Here is a 20,335-nt window from a genome sequence, read left to right as displayed (position 1 = left end):
GGGCAGGCGAGTTCCTTAGCATTGAGCCACCTGGGCAGCCCAAATGTTATATACATACGGTACATATTTTTACAAATATTTATTCAATATTTTAGGGTGCTTGTTTCTTAAGAGACACTTGTGCCCAACACTGGGAAGATGTAAGATGAAAAAACAGAGTTCTGGCCTCAAGGCTCTCCCAGTCTAGTTGGAGGGTGGGGGACATGGTGGGTGGGAGAGACACAGACCCCTGCCCTTGCTGTGCAGTGTGACAGTTGTAACTGCACAGGGACCTCCAGCTCAGGAGCACAGAAGCTGCAGACCATTGTGGGAAGGATTCTGGGAGGATGTGAAAGAGAAGGGAATACAGGCTGGATCCAGAAGAGTGAGGATGTTAATTTAATTATATGCTAATTTTCTAGCTCAGAGGCAGAGGAGCAAGCAAAAGCAGGGGCAGATTCCTGTTCTTGGCAAACACTGAATGGGTGAAACATCACCTACTCATTTGTGTATTTAACAATTGGTTATTAAGTGTCTCTGCGTGGTGTCGGGAGCTGCTGTAGCACTAGGGACACAGCAGGGAACAAAACACAGGCCCTGCTCTGAGAGAGGAGACGATAAATGAGTAAGTGATGTAAGGTGATCATCTGATGGAGAGCCATGCTATGGAGAACATGTAAGCGGGAAGATTAGCCAGCTGCTGCAATAACAACAAAAATTGGAATAGCTTGAGTTCGATCCCCGGGTTGGGGAGATCTCTTCGAGCAGGAAATGGCAACCCGCTCCAGTATGCTTGTTTGGAGAATTCCATGGACAGAGGAGCTTGGTGGGCTACAGTCCACAGAGTTGCAAAGAATCAGACACCACTGGGCGACCAACACTTTCAAACTCAAAAGTGGCTAGTTCTTGATCATGTGCAAGATTCCTGGTCAGTGGGGAAGGCTCATTCAGGGACCCCACCTTGAGCATGCAGCCTCCAGTTTCCTGTGGTTGCACAGGCATGCATGCTAAGTCACTTCAGTCTTGTCCGATTCTTTGCAACCCCATGGACTGTAGCCTGCCAGGCTCCTCTGTCTATGGAATTCTCCAGGCAAGAATCCTAGAGTGGGTTGCCATGCCCTTCTCCAGGGGATCTTCCGGACCCAGGGATCAAACCCTTGGCTCTTCTGTCTCCTGCATTGGCAGGCAGGTTCTTTTACCAGTAGTGCCACCTGAGAAGCCCTCCTGTGGTTGACTCCATGCCAACCACATGGCATGCCTTCCACATGGTAGGCTGGAAGGGGAAAGGGGAGTCTTGTGGATAGGTCTTACCTCAATGCCTGTAAGTGGGTGTGACACTTGTGCTCACATTCCATTGGTTAGAACGTCCTCACGTGGCCACGCCCAACTGCAAAGGAGACTGGGATATGTAGTCCAGTCATCTGCCGCTGCGGCTGCTAAGTCGCTTCAGTCCTGTCTGACTCTGTGCAACCCCATAGACGGCAGCCCACCAGGCTCCTCCGTCCCTGGGATTCTCCAGGCAAGAATACTGGAGTGGGTTGCCATTTCCTTCTCCAATGCATGAAAGTGAAAGGGAAGGCAAAAAAAGCTGGGATCTTGGTGAACTGCTCAGAGTCTGCGTTCTGGGTAAAGGGTAAGGAGTGTGTGGGGTTGTTAATTTATAGAGCAACCCTTAATGACTGCTGTCCTACAGCATCCAGTAGGGATCTCAGAGAAGAAGGAGAATGTTACAGTTTCCCCAGACCAAACATGTTAACTACAGAAGGAGTGAGGTTGTTTGGGGCACCCGGTGGCTACACAGACCCTGGGTGCACTTTTGATCTGGGAAAAAGACAGCCATCAGCCTTCCTGCTTATGGACTCATTTCGTCCTGCTTCTTATGGAGAGTAACCAGGCTTTTGGGGACTTGGCTGCCCAGAGTACCTACAGGAATCAAGTATCTACAGTCCTTTAGAAACCCAGGAGCCAATTGTGCTCTTGAATTTCAACACCAACTTTGGGAAAGTAGCTGAAAATGGGGGTGTTGTGCTGAGCCGGTTACACGTCAGCACATGTGCAAGAAGTGGAAGGGGGGAGCACAGTTTCAAGCGCAGGCCGACCAGGGAGCCTTCGTGGAGGAAAAGGAGTTGGGCTGGCTGGATGGAATGTCTAGAAGCTCTGCTTTCCGAAATCCTTGGCCCCCGAGCTTCTTTTCCCACCTCCCTGCCCCATCTCCAGGGTAATCACTTCTAGGTCTTCCCACCCCAGTGACAGTCTGGCTGCCCCAGGCTTTTGGAGCTTGGTTGGGAAGCACGCACAAGGTCTAATCCATGAAACCAGATGTCACATCTGGTTGTGTGTCTCATTCTTGAGTAGGAGCCCAAGGAATACGCCAAGGCATTCAGAATGAAGGAAGCTTCCTTCTCTGATTTCATGTCTTCCTCCTGGGGCCATGTGGTAGAATCCATTTTCCATTTTTAAACCTTTAAAAATGTATGCTCAGCTTAGCTGAAAAGAGCATCAAAACCCAAACCAAACATCCTTCGTGAAACATAACTCTTCTAAATCACAATTAGTATCCATTCCCTGTGACTGCACAGATGTCGTCTATAGGTTTGTATGTGTTTCATTTTGCTCTTTTTTTTTTTTAATTTTACTCCTCTGCTCCCCAAACCTCAATCCTGAGGTCTGCCTCTAGAGAAACCAGACAACAGCAAGAAAGCAGCAGGCGGCGTGTTTCTTTGCCACATCGCTTCGCCGCTTCCACCTTTGTGCTGTCTTCCTGTGTGGTTCCTGCTCCTTAACATGATGGTCAAGCACAGACCAGGGAAGCCACACTGCCTGTGTTGGAATCGGAGCTCTGCCTTTAACCACCTGTGTGACCTTGGGCCCCTCGCCTAACCTCTCCAGGCCTCTAAGATGGGGATGATAATGGTGCTGCTGCCATAGCGGGCTGGAAGGAGGAGTTAGTGTATCTGAAGTGCTTAGGGTAGTACCCAGAGCACCCTAGAGGGTAATAACTGTGTTTGTTATTATCACTGTTGTTGTTATTGCTGCTGTTATTAAGGCTCCTTCAGGACTAAGGCACAAGGAGGAGTAGAATAAGCCTGCACACTGCGCTCCAAGGCTCTGGGTATATCCCAGCCCAGCCTGTGGGGCCTCACCGTAGTCCTCTGTGGGAGGAAGGAGCCACCAACTTCTTGCATCCTCCTGTGGCCGTGGTGGCTGCGGTGGGGGGTGGCCTGAGGAGGAAGTGGGCAAGGGAAAGGCCCAGAGCCTGGACCTGGGACCTTTTGTTGGGATTCCCCACACAGAACTGAGGCGAAGGAAGGAGACAAGGGGATCCCCCAGGATGTGGGCAGTCGGCCTCATCTGTGGCCCGCCTCTGTTGGCCTTGAACGAGAGAGACCTTTGCAGACCCCCTCTGTGCCTCTGTGTGCTCGGGTCATCCTCTAGTTCCTTGTTAAGAGTTTTTTGGCGAAATCCTGAACCAGTCCGCTCAGGCTAGCTATGCTGTGGTGACAAACAGCCCTGCCCTGCAGAGACTTCTATACCCACAGCACTGCACTCACAGTAAGCGAGTGTTTCTCACTCACATCGCGTGTCAGCTGAGACTCTTTACAAAAACATTTCACTCTGCAGTCTGGGCTGAAAAAGCAGCACCCAGGGAGGGGAGGGTGCAGAGGGGACGGAGAGAGATGGCAGATTTATTCAGAGGTGGCAGAAGTCACTTCCCACCACATCTCATTGGCCAAAACAGGTCGAATGGCCAGACTGGACACAGTGGGATGGAAAGTATGATCCTCCCGCCAGTGTGTGACTGGCACGGAGGGGTGGCGGCTGTTTTGAACAACTGTTGTCACCTGTTGCACTCCTGATTCCCCTCTGTGCTGCTCCAAGGTGACACGCGTGTCACCACTTAGCTTCATCAGGGACACTCAGAGGCCAGACGTGTATGTGTGGCAGGTGGTGGCTGAGAACTGGCAGAAAAGACATTGGCTCAGGGGATATAGGAGGCGAAGGGACAGGACACAGGATGGATGGAGGTCTGACCGGCCTCCAGGTGCAGCCTTGCCCCTTTATGGCTGAAATTAACTAGCTGGCTGGGGGACACGAGCTATCTTTTTCATTAATCTGCACCCTTGAAGATGGCAGCAGTGACACCTTCATGTGATGGCATTTTCTCCTGGCTGATATATAACAGAAAGTCAGTTGGCCCCATCTGCAGAAGCAGAATCATGAGACAGCAGCGGATGGTATGGTCTGGCCCCTACAGGAAGTGACTGCCCGGTACTCAGTCTGAGCCACTTGGCCTCGTTTCGGGGCAGCCCCACTTCCCTTCTTGCCTATCCCCTAGTCCACACTGACCCCTGGCATTAGAAAGGCTGGCCTGTTGAACTCAGTTAAGATTTCTTCTTGTTTTTGAGCAGATCTCCCACCCTTGGACCTGTGATTTGGGGCCAACTAGTTGAATGAGATAAATACACTTGCGCTTGGGAACAAAGCCCACCTCGGTGGTGAATGTTGTGCTGATTGGTGCTGATGATTATCACCACTGGATTGGGGGACCTTTCAAACCAAGGAGGGGAGCAGTTCTAGATGAGTCCTCCCAGGCAGTAGAGATCTGTATGTATTGGAGGGCAGAGTGTCACACAAATTGCCTTTGAGGTCCGCACTGAAGATTTGCTTTGGTGCCCTTGGGTTTGACCCTTTCACCAACTGAGCCATTATCCTAGAATGAGATTTCACCCTGTATTTCAGCCAAAACATATTAAGTCCATAAAAAGGTAAGGAATGATTATGTTAAAGTCAGGGTTGGTATGAAGAAGGCAAGCTCTTGATATTTTATCAGGCAGGGGGCATTGTATCATGGTGAGTCTTGTGCTTTTGTCAAGGCAAACCTCTTTTGAGATCATGAGCTTTGGAAAGCTGACAGTTCTAGGTTTTTATTCTGTCCCTGGCATCTTCTGACATTAGACAAGTATCTTAACATCTCTGTGCTTCAATTTTCTCGTCTGCAAAATGGGAACATCTGCAGCGTGGCTGTTGGAGGATTGATGAGTGAACACAGTAGGGATGAGAGGCAGTGCTGCCTGGCACATAGGAAGTACTCAGCCTCGGACCTGTGATATTGTGACCTACAATTAGAAATATACACGGTTTTCATTCCCATTCCTGGCACAGAGCTCCCTCAGAATTTTCTAAGTAATAAGAGCCGTAACTGTAACTTGAGACACGTAACAAAGCCTTTCAACCACACCTGAGTTTATGTCAATGTGGTGACTTTGGGAAAGTACCTAAGGATGGGGGTTGGTTGCCAGGAAACCAATCATTCGATTGGAATGTTGGAAATTTCAGTTCCACTCCCAACCTCTGGGAAAGGGAGAGGAGCTGGAAGTTGAGTATCTGAAATGGCCAATGATTTGATCAATCATGTCTGTGAAATGAAGCCTCCATAAAAATCCAAAGGGACCGGGTTCAGAGAGCTTCCTGGTTTGTGAACACAATGGAGATTGGGGAGAGTGGTGTGCTCAGAGAGCAGAGAAGCTCTGGCCCCTTCCTGCATATGTTGTCCTGTGTGTCTCTTCCATTTGGCTGTTCCTGAGTTATGTCTTTTAATACAAACCAGTGATCTTGTGAGTAAATGGGTTTCCTGAGTTCTGCAACCCACTCTAGCAGATTAATTGAACCCAAGTCATCAGAACCTCCGATCCCATAGGTGATTGGTCACAAGCACGGGTAACAACCTAGACTTGTGATTAGTGTCTGAAGTGGGGTGGGATCTGACGGTGGCTCTGGGTACATAGTGTCAGCATTGAGTTAGACTGGGAACTTCCCTAGAGGTCCATTGATTAAGACTCTGCACTTTCAATGCAGGGGGGTGTGAGTTTGGTCAGGGAAACTAAGATTTCACATGCTGCGTGGCTCAGCCAAAAAAAATATGTTGTTACATTTTTGAAAATAAAGAACTGAGTTAAATTGTAGGACACCCAGTGGGTGCTGGAGAATAGCTTGGTGGTTTGGAAAGCACAGACTCTGGGCTTGGTGTCAGAACAGAGGTAACTATAATATCCTAGTGCTGTCTCCTGACAAAATGAAGTCATGTATGGGGGAAAGCTGTCACAGTGTCTGAGTGTAGTAAGCACTCAATAAATTCTAGCAGTTATAATTAGCTGTGGGGTTGAGTAACATGCAGCTCAGACCTCAAAACCATCACTTCCTGCAGCACCGTGCTCTTGCAGGACTCCTCTAAGAAGTTAATTCATTCTTCTTATCTCATATTGGTTATTACCTGTGCAGGTTTTGGCAAAAAAAAAGTAACCGCAGTTTGTATCTTTCTATTTTCAGTAATTCCTCTTTCAGCTTCCAGAATTGATGTTGGTCTAGGAAAAAATACATCATCAGATAATTGAACTCCGAGAACCTTACTGTAAATCTTTGACTTTGTTTCTTTTTTTTTTAATAGATTTTTGAATCATAGTGGTACATATTTTTTAGCCTTCTTTTTTCACTTAAACATTTTATTATGAGCTTTCTCTGTGTTATTAAACATTTCAAAGACTTTGCATCCAATGAACTGTGTGCTGAATGACACTTAGGAAGGCTCTGTAAGACACGGCGCCTGACATTGGCCAATGCTGAGCGGACCCACGCGCACTTAACCAGAAATGGAAGTCAGATGGTCATAAGAGCTAGAATGTTAGTGTGCACTTTGAGGGCACCAGGAGTTTTATCTGGCTCTGTGGAAATGGAACACCAGGGGAGGTTTTGACAGAGAGGGGAGAAAGATCCAGGCCACGTGGCCTTGGAGGCAAGAGAAGAGGGAAGTGGTTTGTGGGGGGAAGGGAAGTGTCACACTGTCACCAGGCCCCAGAGAGTGGCCTCGGCCTGTGTGTACAGTGACTGCCACCTTCAGGGGCTTTGCAGCTTCAGAAGATGTGTCTGAGAGAGAAGACAGTCCAACTCAGTGGCTTCAGAGAGCCAGGGGCCTCTGCATAGCTACAACCCCTCTTTTCGGGGTGACTCCAGAGGGATCGGGCCCCAGTGCCTCCTGGGCTTCCTGTCACAAGAAAACTATGGGTTTGGATTATCAGCATTTGTGTCTGGGGCTCCCACCTTCCTTTCCAGCTGTTTCTGCCTCCCTCTGCCACCTTCCATGAAAAACTGCTCTCAAAATTCTCTAGCCAGTAAACAGATTCATACTAACGTATGAAAGACTAACACCATCATAAAGTAGTGCTCCCAGCCACAAGGGCGTGCACCTCAGTGGGAATAGTTACTGTACTGATATTACAGGGGTGGAGTGCCAGGCATTGGCCAGCAAAGAGTGGGAGTTGGTTTGTCCTGGCCGTCCTGAAATAGCAGAGGAGGGGGCACCTGCTTTCATTGAGGCTCATCTGACCTCCGGCATCCTCCCCATGCCGACCACCCTCCCAGGCCGCAGACTTCCTGTTGAGACTAGTTAGGTGGACAGTGAAGTTCTTACGCGTCTGCTGCCTGATGGAGGCAGTTTCTCCCAGGTTACCTCCACAACGAGGCCCCTGGAAGACAACTAATGCTTGCATCCCCATCTGGTGCCGTGCTCCTCCACACTCACCGTGTCACCCCGCCTCTGTGCTGTGCTGGGGGAGCTCGAAGCCCTCTCCTCTCAGCCAGTCAGCTGTACTCATCTACAGAAGGGTAGAGCTTCTGTCTGAAACATCTGTGGTCCCCATAGCCTAGCAAAGGGTAGCACCACTGCTCAACCGGTTAGTCACACCTCACACTTGTGCAGAGAGTCTCTAGGACCCAGAGAGTGTGCTTTGGAACCCAATGGATCCAAACTCAAATGCCACCCCTTTGCGTTCATCAGCTGTGAGGGCTTGGCCATGCTACTCAGTCATCCACCTCAATAAGCCTTGGTTTTCTCGACTGTGAAATGACCTCATAATCAGAGTGATGACTAACTGAAACCACATGGAGTCGGTACTCATGAAAAGTTAATTGCCTCTTCCCCTTCTCTGCTCACCTTCACCCTTTACAGAGAGGTCTTGGAGTCAGAAAACCTGGATTTGCTTTCAGTTCTCCTGCTTAATTGGCTCTGGGAACTCAAGCAAGGTGTGACTCATGGGCCTCACTTTCATCAACCATAAATAGGGTTAAAGATGCCCCCAAGGAAATTGCTGTGGGGAATAAACAAGAAAACATTCAAACATACCTAAAACCTGACAGAGATTCCAGAGCAAGCTGCATACTACTGCATCCGTCCATCCATTCGTTCCCGTGTGTACATAACTAGCAGCTATTGAGCCCTGGGCTCAGAGGAGACCAAATTCTACTCTTAGAAAGATCACTTGGGTAGCTGAGTGGGTTGGAAGAAACAAGGCAAAGTGCTTTTTACAAGTGGCTTTGCAGTTCTCATGGTGTCCCTGTATGGAGCTTTGCTCTGGAAGGAGTGCCCCCAATATTCAGGACTTCTTCGGGCTTATTCCAGGGGAACTCAGATTTGAGGGTTCTTTCCCGAAAGGGAAAGCTGATTGTTACCTCTGGACACTTTTTAAAATTTTTATATGGCTGTGCCGGGCCTTAGTTGCAGTACGCGGGGTCTCAGCTGTGGCTTGTGGGCTCTGGATTCCTGACCAGGAATCGAACTCTGGCCTCCTGCACTGGGAGCACGGAGTCGTAGCCTCCTGCACTGGGAGCACGGAGTCGTAGCTACCGGACCACCAGGGAAGTCCACCTCTGAGGACTTCTGAAGCGCCTCACAGATTTGCCTGGCTCTGGACGCTTCCAGGCAGCTTTCCCACCAGAAAGAGGAACAGCATCAGTGTGAGTTTATGCAGAACCATGTCGGGTGTCAATGAATGGGGTTCTAATCTGGCTCCACCAGTAACCTGCTGTGTTACCTTAAGCATGTCACCCAATGTCTCTGGGCCACCTGACCTCACCAGGCAAGAAATGGACATAAAATGCCTTGGAAAGATGAAGCCCCATACAGAGAGAAGGTGCTCGTCTTGGTTTGCCTGGCCCCAGACATCCCAAGTACTAGGATAAAAAGCCTCACCACAGGTGAGGAAAATACATGTTCAGTGTCCCAGGCAACCCCACTGGCCACTTGGGAAGCCACAGTATTATGCCTGTCCCATCAACTTTTCCTTTCTGCCCAAACTATTTAAGGAAGCAGTCAGAAGTGAAACCTTCTGGAAAGTTCTGTAGAAATGGACTAGTGACTTCTATGATTTTGTGTGCGCGTGTGTCCATCTCCCTGGATATCAAGGATCTGCCTGCAATGCAGGAGACAGAGGATATGCGAATTCAATCCCTGGGTTGGGAAGATGCCCTGGAGAAGGAAATGGCAACCCACTCCAGTATTCTTGCCTGGACAGAAGTCTGGGGGTCTATAGACCATGGGGTTGCAAAGAATCAAACACGACTGAGCAATTAAACCACCACCAGTGCAAAGAATCAGACACAACTGAGCAGTTAAACCACCACCATTTCTCTAGATCTGTTAGGAATCAGTGAATAGTTTGCATTGCTTTTATTGGCAGTCCCAAGTCTGTTACATACATTCTGTTGTGCTTTTTGCTGTCTCGGCCTTGGTTTACACAGTGGAAACTTTCAGGGAACTCGCCGCAGTGGAACTTCCCCTCTTGAGATGTTTCTTTAATGTAGTCGTTGTTTGCAGTTCAAGACTGCCCTGGGAAGCCCCCAGGTGAGACTCAGTTCTTCAATACTAGACCCTACCCTTGAAATCTTATATAGCCTTTGGCCCCAGCTACTGGGGAAACTCCCTTGTACCAGACTGTGTACCAGACTCTCTGTGTACCAGGCATGAGGCGGTCTTCATGGAAGCCATTCCTCGTGTCTTTACCACAGCCCTACGAAGCAGGTGCTAGACCCCCATTTTGCAGCGGAGGGAATTGTGCCCAAGGATGAAACTGGGACTGAAGCCAGGCTCTCAACTCCATGTTCAAAGCACCTTCATCCGAGCAGGTTGCTTCTTGTCTTGCCTCCTGTGGTCCTCATGTGCATGGGGCTTCAAGTTAGGGCTGGTGGGGGGCACAGAGAGCGGGGTGTCGAGCAGACCATCATGGCGTATACATGAGAACTTTGAAACTACCCTCCGAGTATGTGAATGTTGTTCAGTTGTGTCCAACTCTTTGCGGTCTGTCCAACTCTATACAGTCCATGGAATTCTCCAGGCCAGAATACTGGAGTGGGTAGCCTATCCCTTCTCCAGGGGATCTTCCCGACCCAGGAATCGAACCAGGGTCTCCTGCATTGCAGGCGGATTCTTTACCAACTGAGACTGAGCTATCAGGGAAGCCCACCCTCAGAGCATGAGGCCTGAGCTAAGAGTATACCCAGGTGCTAATGCTTTATTTTCACTGCACAGAGCCAGAGCTGGAAAGAAAGTAGCAGACGGGTTGGGTGGCTTCAATAAGGACAGCTATGGAGAGGAGCTAGTGGGATTACCTGGGTTCATGGCCTCTTAATGGTTCTGCCTCTTGATGACTGTCTGCAGGCGGGCTTGTCTCTGAGCCTCGGTTTTGGTGGGGTGCTGGAGCCAGGTCATTCCAGCCCGTGAGAGTTCACACTGCACATCTCTTCCCAACTCGGTGCTTGAAATCAATGCAGTGGGAGCATTTACATCATGGAAATTGGACTATGTCATAAAACTGGGGCTTTCTTTCCCTGGAAAGCTGGTTGTTAAACATTACCAGCACACCACCGTTCAGTTTCCTTGTCTATAAAATGGGGACGGTGCTGCCAACCTCGTGGAACCGTCGGGAGGGAATGTATGTGTGAGCATTTTGCAGACTAAAGCATGATGTGTTCTGTGTGTGTGTGTAGATATGCTGTGCATATTTATATGTAGTTTGTTATAATTCTCACATGACAATCTGTATCTTTAAAAGTGGTTGGGGGCTGTTTCTTTGCAGAAACAGGAAATGGAATCAGGGAGTGGAACAGCAGGTGTGGCAGAGATTCCCAGAGAAATTGGGTGGATGATGTAAGACTGTAAGCCCATCCCGGGATAATGTTTGAGACTGTGAGGTCCTTTCTGGTGAAGCCTGAGGGGTGGGACCAAAGCCCTGTGGGTTGTGGAGAAGACGGGACGGAGCATGTTCCACGGTTTTCTCTGTGGCAGTGGCTGTAGTAGAAAGAACCAATACACAGGCAGACTCCGATGTGAAGTCTGCTTTGTCACTTACTAGCTGGTTGAACCTGGGCAAGCTCCAGAGCCCTTTCTGAGCTCAGTGTCCTCATCTGTGACATGTGTGTTTGGGGAAACCCATGGAGAGGGGGCCCGTGGGTTTTGGCACCTGTAGACTGTGTGCTGAATTTGCGTTGGTTCTGTTCTCTCCTGTGCTCCCTCAGAACTCTGTTTTCGCATCTTGGGATTCCAGGTGAACCCCTGGTTTGCTGAGTATAGGTCAGGGGTTGGTCCCAGAAGCTCCCTTTATGCAGCCCAACCTAGAATGTTCTCTCTGTGACTCCTCCTCTACTGAGTTATGACACGGAATATTTCCTGAGAACTTGGCTAGGAACAGTGGGAGAATGCTAAGGAAGTAGGACGTCGAGAGCAATCATCATTCCCTAAGCACTTTATATGTTTTAATTCATTTAATCTGCACATCAGCTCTAGAATATAGACACAATTGTGTGGCAGGTTGAAGGTGGCTGTGCTTTTTTTGACACTCTTCCCATCAAGAAGTGGAAGCTGTGCCTCTCCCCATGAATCTGAGTCCGCTCGGACTGGGCAATAGAATAAGGCCAAAGTGACACTATGCCAGCTCCGTGTGTAGCACTTTTGAGAACTGGCAGCTTCTGCCTGGAGTCTGGGAGCCCTGAGTTGCCGTGTAAGAAGTCTGACGACCCTGAGACCACTGTACTGGAGAAGCCTGGAGACTACATGGACATAGAGAGAGGCCCAAGGGGGCCTGGCTGAATCTAGCCTTCCAGCTGTGCCTGCCAAGGCCCAGGCATGAGTAAAGGCTTCTCGGCCCCTCTGGACCAGACCGATCCCCAGCCAGTATCACCAGGTGACCTAGTCAGTGCTAGAAGGAGCAGAGGAATCTTCCAGCAGAGCCCTGCCCAAATTCCCAACCGACAAAATCATGAGCTACAATAAGAAGGTGGTTGCTTTATGCCACTAAATTTTGTAAGTAGTTTTTTGCACAGCAATAGATACAGAACAAGTACGATCCCTATTTCATAGCTGAGGATACTGAGGCATAAGGAGGCTAAGTATCTTGCTCAGGACACACACTAGTAAGTGGTGGGGTCAGGATTTAAACCCAGGCAGCCTGGTTCCCCAGCACAATGCTCCCTTGACACAACGCTGTACTGCTCTTGGATTGAAAATAGGGCTCTGCTCTCAGGGAAACTTCTATCTACCTCGGGGTGCAGGGATCACATGCACTATATAAAGAATCACCTGAGACATTCAATTATTCATTTATTCAACTTAAGGCCATTAGGCCCTAGGGATACAGAGATGATGATATTAAGAAAAGGTTAGGATTTTACTGTACTCAGAGGAAGGACCCCTGACACTGGAAGGTGAGTAAGACCCCACGGCTCACCTCTGGGGAGTGAGGACATGTGAATTGTATCTTGAAGGATGACTAGAAGTGTCCTGTTTGAATGAGGGTGGCAGAACACGCGAGGTGGTAGGACAGGACATGCAGGGCGTGGAGTTACAGGATATTGGGATGTGTCCAAGGGATGTGGTATCTGCTGGAACGTAGGGTGTGAGGAGTGGGGGACAGGCAGAGATGAGACCATTGGCCAGAGTGGATCACAGAGGGACATGTATCCATGTCCTGCAGCTCAACCTTTATCCTACAGGCCACGGGGAACCCCGGCAGAAGGGCGTTAGGGGTAGGGGCTGGGTGGGGTGAGGCATGATCTGATGCACCTTTTAAACAGAAGTCCCTCACCACTGGGGGCAGTGTGGAGGCTGCAGCAGGGGAGACCCCAGGGGATCGACACCAGAAGGAATTCAAGTAGGAGGCAGCATGTGGGGCCTGGACCTGACAGTGATGGTCAGTGTGGGGAGGAGGGGACACGGCCCCAGAGGTATCCAGGAGGAAGACTGACTGCCGGTTGGCAGAACTGGCTGAGGAAGGAAGAGGGTTCTGTGGTTCCTGGGGCCCCTGATGTTGGGAACCTGTGCAGTGTCACCCCAGGCCCAGGGGAAGACTGGTTGAACAAGCAGGGAACACGGGGGGCCACCGTGCCAGGGAGAAAGAAGCCCACCACCACCACCCCGGTGCCTGGAGCAGTGCCTGGCACATAGTAGCTGCTCAGAAGGTACTTGATGAATGAAAATGAATGAAGCCTTGGGTCCAGGCCTCTGGAGGGAGGGTGGAGCCCGAGGTAAAGCTCTGAGAGTCTCTGAGGGGTGAGGTGCTAGGCCCACATCATCTCTCTGTAGTGGTCACCTCTTGTGGGGTCCAGAGGCCTGTTTCCACCTCTGGGCCTAGAGATCAATCCACTCTTCTTACTGGCCAGTAAAAATGCCACATGGTAGCCAAAGGGACCCTTCAACTAGATGACAGGCCGAGGAACCCAAGGCTCTGTGAATCTGCTTGCCCGAGGACACTGAACCCTGACCCTGACCCTGACCCTGACCCCCAGCAGGTCGCGGGAAGGTCCCTGCGCCCACAGAGATGCTCCTCAGGCAGCAGCGCTGGTGTCGCTTCCCCATTCAGGGCAGCACTCAGCCCTAGGCCTGCGGAGGATTTGGGAAATGGGGGCGGTTCTGTAAATACCATTTCCTTTCCTCCACTCCTGCCTTCAGAACCAACGAGGGAATAAAGGATCATAACCTCAGCTTTCAGCTTTCCTACCGATGGACTGATTGGAAGGATGCAGTTTGACCTACAGCCGAAATCAAGTGCCCTAGCGTCACACCTCTCATTGAATTTGTTCCCTGGAACTGAGGGCCTCCCCTGGCAAGGGCCAAGCCTGCTCCGGGATACTCACACCAGGGCCGGCGAGAAGAAAGCCGTGTCCTGAGCCCAGATAGCTGAGTATCTACCAGCAGGTGTTTCAGTAGCATCTCCAAGCGAGAGAAATGTCAGTTGACTCGAGACTGGTCCCTTGTGTCTTTTTATAATTTATTTTTGGTTGCGCTGGGTCTTCAGGGCTGCATGGGCTTTTTCTCGAGTTGCAGTGAGCAGGGGCTACCCTCTAGCTGTGGTGCAGAGGCTTCTCATTGCAATGGCCTCTCTCGCTGCGTCTCCCAGACTCTACAGCACAGGCTCAATAGTTGTGGCGCCCAGGCTTAGCTGCTCCCCAGCATGCATGTGGGATCTTCCCAGATCAGGGATTGAACCTGTGTTTCCTGCGTTGGCAGGCAGATTCTTTACCACTGAGCCACCAGGGAATCCCTGATCCCTTGTTCTTGATTCCATACCCTGTGACTCGGCTGGGACGGGATTATGACTCCTGTGAGGCTGAGGTCCTGGGTTCTGAGTCTTGGTGGACGCTCCAGTCTTGCATTCACTTTCGTCCCAGCACTGATGTCAGGCATCTGCGGTGTGCAGGCAGCTGTAGATGTGGCATCCACAGGGCTCCTGGCTCTTGCCGGTTGTCCTGGGAAGACAAGCAGGTTCACCCTCTGGTGCTGGGTTTCTGAAACTCAGCACTCTTGGTATTTGGAGCTGGATCATTCTTTGCTCGAGTGGTGGTGTGGCTGTCCTGTGCACTAAATTAGTAAGTTTAGCAACATCTTTGGAAAATCCCATGGACAGAGGAGCCTGGTGGGCTACAGTCCATGGGGTCAGAAAGAGTCAGGCATGACTTAGCAACCGAGCAAGCACAGGCCTCTGCACACTAGATGTCAGTGATACCCCTCACCTCACCCCGCCTTGGATTCCCCCCAACAACCTGAGATGTGTCCACGCCCTGCCACACATGTCCTGGGGGAGATTTGCTCCTGGCCAAGCACACTGCTTAAGGCTGTGCCATCTAGTTCAGCAACCTCGCGCTGCATGAGGCTACTGAACACTACAGATGTGGAGTCTGAATAGAGATGCTGCTGCTGCTGCTAAGTCGCTTCAGTCGTGTCCGACTCTGTGCGACCCCATAGACGGCAGCCCACCAGGCTCCCCCGTCCCTGGGATTCTCCAAGCAAGAACACTGGAGTGGGTTGCCATTTCCTTCTCCAATGCATGAAAGTGAAAAGTGAAAGTGAAGTCGCTCAGTCACATCCAACTCTTAGTGATCCCATGGACTGCAGCCCACCAGGCTCCTCCGTCCATGGGATTTTCCAGGCAAGAGTACTGGAGTGGGGTGCCATTGCCTTCTCCAGAATAGAGATGAGCTGTAAGTATAAAATACACACCAGATTTTGAACACTACATATGAAAAAAAGGACTGTGATGCGTCTCAGTAATTTTTTTATATTTATAGTTTGTTGAAATGATGCTGTTTTGAAAATGTTGGGTTAAATAGGCCATTACTGAGATTAATTTCACTTGTTTCTGTTTACTATTACTAACGAGTATGGGCAAAATTTAAATTGCACACGTGACTTGAATTATATTTCTGTGGGATAGCAAGGTCTCAAGAGCCAGTGGCCCAGCACACAGGTTGGGAGCCTGAGCTGAGTCAGTCTCACTTCCGGTCATATCCTGGTACTACTTCCCAGCTCTGTGACCTTTGGTGAACCACTTAACCTCTCTGACTGTCACAGTTCTCATAAGTGGCAGCCACTTTCTCCTAGACCACAGATAAGAGTTCTGAAACTCTGAGGTGGGATGAACTTTATAAGCCCCTGAAGCTGAAGCTGGATTGTTTTCTGGGGACAGTGGTTTCTTGCTGGGTCTTCCTGTGGCCCTTGGGGCTGTCCTGCCATCAGGGTAGTGCCCAGGGCATGTCCTTTTCCTCCTGTGTTTTCTGTTCCCAGAGACAGCAGCATCTTTTCATGATGGGTGCAAAGACGCCTCCCCGCCCTTACAGCCTGAGCAAAGGAGCAGGTGGATTGCTTTCCCAGCCTTGCAGCTCCTCCCCATGGGTAACTCAAGCCCCAGGATGGTTAGCCTCTGCTCAGCATCTCCCTCAGCCCCTCCCTGTTTCTTCTCCCCCAGCGCCTCCCTGTGGCTTTACTCTTTATTTAGTCTTCCTTTACACTTGACAGTTCGCACATCTGTCCACCGTCTCCCCTTCTGTTTTGGCGTCTGAACCTATAAATAGCTCCCCGGCAAAGTCCCATCTGCTCTGTGACAGCTCGTTCTGCATTCCTTTTCCCACACTTAAATCCTCATCGACGCGGTTGTTAAAAACGGAAGTGCACCGTCCAAGAAAAAAGCAGTTTTTGTTACAGCTTGGACAGTGTGGTGGCAGAGGCTACAGAGATGGCTGCCAACATGGATTCAGAGGAAATGCTTTCAATAATGGCAGGACCCATCAAGCATATGGTGTGATCCAGGCAAAGCCCTGGATCTGGGAAAGAAGGAAGGCCCGTCCCCTGCTTTCCAGAAGCTTCGGGCCAGCATCAGACCCGTGAACACACTGTGGTGTGGGGAAATGGCGCTCTCAAGTGGAGTGTGTGTCCAGTGCTGGGCCAGAGGGAGAGGAGCTCGTTCTGCCCAGGAAGCCGTCTCCAAGGGGAACCCGGGGCCTGCTGAGTGACAGAGGTGGGGATGTGTGGTCCATGGGAAGGTGTCCCTGCTAGCTGACGGGTGAAGTAGGCACACTGAGAGTAGGTATGAAGCCCTGGCATGCCCCTCCACCCCGCCCCATGTCACTTCTGCTGAGCAAAAGGTGTCTCATTCACCAGGCTCCTGGGGCTGGTGACACCTGGTCATGACTGGGGCTGTGCCCCCAGTCCAGTTACTTAAGCTCTCTGAGCCTCGGCTTAATTTGCTCATAATATGAAAATAGTGGAGTTATGATAGTTAGAAATACAGAGGCTAGCACATAATAGGCATGTGGTAAATGATAGATAATGTTATTGTTATTAAAACTTTGAAAATGATAACCCTCTATTACTAATCAGGAAGCTCAAATCTGGACAAAACCCACACTGTGAAGTTGGGAGAAGGAGGCAGAACAGCAGTAGTCCAGGCTTAGAATCTAGAGTCCAGAGAGTGCCCGAATCGAACTCTAGGAAACACCCAGGCTAACCCTCTTTCATCAGATGATAATGCGCCTTCTCTGGACTTCTGTTTCCCTGTCTGTGCGATGAGGGAGGTTGGACAAGAGCTGTCTCTAAGAGCCCTTCTGTTCTGGCCTTCAGTGGTTTCCCCATCCATTGAGAGGCAAACTTACAGGTACTTGGATCTAGTCTGAGCAAACTAGGGGTCTGGTAGAGAACTCAGTAAGAAGGCATTCCTGCCTTTTTCATCCTAAAATTCTTAAGATGAAATCAAGAGGAGATGGCTCCTTATGCCAAGAACAACCAGCAAAGATGGCGATGACTCATACTGAGGGCTGCAGCCCAGCTTGTGCACTGCCCAGAAGTGCCTGGTAGGATTAAATCCAGCTGGTGTTCTGCTTGTCAGGTTGTGCAGTTTTCGCAGGGCTGCAGCCACCTGGAGGAAGAGGCCCTTCTTTGCTCCCTAGCCAAACCCTGCCAGGGGGCACTGGGAGCATGTGGAAATGGCCCCTGCTTAGACCCCTGACCATGGCTGCCGGGTCCTCCCCTGTCCCTTTCCCATTGCCTCTAGTCAAAGGTGCGTTGGGCAACGGCTTGCTGTGCCCCGCATCTAGTCCTGCCCCTGGGGTCCATATTTGATGGGGGAGACTGGGGCCTCAGGAATGATGATCTTACACTGAGGCTTCAGGGTTGCTTGGGACTTTACAGAGGGCAGGCCGGTGAATAGACGAGTGAAAAGACCCCAGGGCCAGCTAGTGAACCAGGGGCCAAGATGCCCACCCTGGACCATCAGTAACAGCCAGGGAGACAGAAAGGGAACGATTTGGGGCACGTTTGCTGATCAGCGTCCTCTCCCAGGTCCCTGATGCCCCCCACCTACTCCCCCCTAGACCTTCCAGACCTCTGTGTCACCTTTGGGGGAGAGGCTACTAGTCTTCACTCAAGGCCTGTCTGCAGGGTACCGCCACTCAGCCTCTGCACAGCAGGTGCAGGGCCCGAGAGGGCCTCGGTTACTCAAATCCTCCCTTGGCTGTTAGAGAAAGCAAGTTTCAGAGACTTGAAGGTTTTGGTCTCTGGGCGCATTGGGGGTGGAACCAGGAGCTCAGGCCTGGTCAGTACCGTAGGGGTTTGGGCTTTGCCTGGAGTGGGAGCAGACATTTGCCCCACTCTGTGCTCCCGTCCTTGTATGGTCGGGCATCGAATCTGCTCTGAGACCACAGGAGATCGGCTGCCCGGCACGGGTCTGTTTGTTCTCGCTTCTCCAGACAGCTCTGCCCTCTGCTGGAGGCAGAGCTTCCGGCAGCCCTAGTCCAGCAGCCCCTTCCTTCTGGAGGGGACAGGGCTGTTCTCTCGCTTCATGGGTGACCCAGATGCACTGCGGCAGCATCTGGAAGCAAGTGGTCCTGAAGCTGGGCCTGGAACCACAAGGTCCTCTGGACGCCAGAGAAATTGCCACTCTCTTCAGTTCTACCCCTGGGAACAGGGCAAGGAATTCTCAGCTAACAAAGAAGACTGGGCCTGATGATAGTATGAAATAGTCTTTTTCCTCCTCTGTCACGTACTGTCTAGGTCATGGTTCCCATGGCAACTGTGGTGTTGCTGGGCAGCAGAGGTCCCTCCAGCCAGAAGGCAACTGTGTGAACTTCCAGCTGAGGAAGGAGCTGACAGGGGTGGGAGGGACATGAAAGAATGGGCATGGTCACTGCAGGTGACCCCCCTTCCTGTTCCAGTTGGAGCCACTCCCCAGCCTCTAGTCATGTTGGCTTTTCATTCTCAGGCTCTGCACTCCTGACCTTTCCTATCAGGGACCCAGCTTGGCGATCTAGGATCCCTTTCAGGAAGCAGGATCAGAATCTATTAGAATCTGTCTGGCAACCCATTCAGGGTGTTACATTTCAGGGAAGGTGGGCTCTGCAGTGTCACAGAAGTCTTTGAGGTGGGGGCCACTTCCCGGGCCCACCCAGACTCCCCAAGCCACGTGTGAGGCCGTTTTCTGAGAGGTCCGAGATCCCACCCTCCTGCCAGTAGCAATCCTTCCTTCATCCCTCTGGGGACACTCTTTTTTTTTTAAATATAAATTTATTTATTTTAATTGGAGGTTAATTACTTTACATGGGGACACTCTTATGAGGCAGTTCTCATCCATCTGGGGCCACATTCCCTAAACGTACACACTGAGGCCTTGATACCTGCAGGGCTTTTTCTTAGATAAAAATCAATGAACATCCCTCCCACCCTTACCCAACCACATTTTCAATCCTCAAAAAAGAATGAGCTGGTTGTATTGAACCTCTCCCCCTCAGGAGGGAGTTTCAGATAAGTCCTGTGGCCTAAACCGTTGGCAAATCCCTGTCACCCTGCTCACTTCCAGGCTTCCTCTCAATTTCTGAATCTATTTCCCCTGATTTCCACAGAGCGCGAGCATGATAAATATTTGTCAATGGTTGAATATATAATGTCCTAGCTGAAGAGTAACTCGGACCCAGCCCTTCCAATGAGGGTCATACCTGGAAATTTATTAACGACTCCTGTTGTCAAAAGGAATGTGTTTGAACAGAGATCGCTTAGGTTGACAAGGCCGTCTGCCAACAGGGAAGACAGTTTACATTTCCTGAGTAATCTGTACATTTCACAGTGTTAATAGCCTTGGCAAGGTGTATATTCATTCTTTTCATGATGATGATCTTTTCCTCATCAGAGCCCAGGGTCAAGCTTAAGTGAACAGATGCTCACCTTCGCTTACCAGTAAAGACGAATCAGACCCTAAAGAAGGCACCTGCCAACAGCCATCTCTGCTTAAAAAGAACATGCTGGAGAGAGGGTTCTCACTTGTCAGTTTCATTCACCTCAGTCACTGGGAGTGTGTGGCAAAATTAAGCCAGGTGTGGCTGATGTTTACCCTTGGACCAACTATGAAGAAAATGCCTGCACAGGAACTGAAGAGTAAGATGGCACAGGGGACTTTGGTCTAGAGAAGAATAATAGCTGGTTAAAGACCCTCTCATACCCTAATTATAACAGTTTGTTGTGGTAGTGGTTAAATTGCTAACTTGTATCCGACTCTTTGTGACCCTCTGGACTATAGCCTGTCAGGCTCCTCTGTCCATGGGATTTCCCGGGCAAGAATACTGAAGCGAGTTGCCACTTCCTTCTCCAGGGAATCTTCCTAACCCAGGGATTGAACCCACATCTCCTACATTGGCAGGTGGATTCTTTACCACCGAGCCACAGGAAGCCTCTAATTACAACAGTAGATACTACCAAATGCAAAGACGAGTTCAG

At 50.4% G+C, this 20,335-nt stretch overlaps 1 protein-coding gene and 1 long non-coding RNA gene across 2 annotated transcripts in view; one reads left to right on the top strand and one right to left on the bottom strand.

The window, feature by feature from the left end:
- RIN3 (Ras and Rab interactor 3) overlaps positions 1 to 20,335 on the top strand; it is a 136,251-nt gene that overhangs the window by 61,572 nt on the left and 54,344 nt on the right. The gene's annotated exons all lie outside the window — the stretch shown is intronic.
- Positions 4,887 to 7,677, bottom strand: LOC147349114 (uncharacterized). The gene is made up of 3 exons (XR_015149453.1): positions 7,556 to 7,677; positions 6,251 to 6,341; positions 4,887 to 5,096 (listed from the first exon to the last, which is right to left on the bottom strand). It is a non-coding gene; the product is annotated as an uncharacterized LOC147349114 (long non-coding RNA).

Source organism: Bos grunniens, chromosome 21 (assembly GCF_055505025.1).
Source record: "Bos grunniens cultivar Pamir isolate PY7600 chromosome 21, Bosgru_T2T1.0, whole genome shotgun sequence".
NCBI lineage: Eukaryota > Metazoa > Chordata > Mammalia > Artiodactyla > Bovidae > Bos > Bos grunniens.
This window is presented reverse-complemented; position numbering and strand designations above follow the sequence as displayed.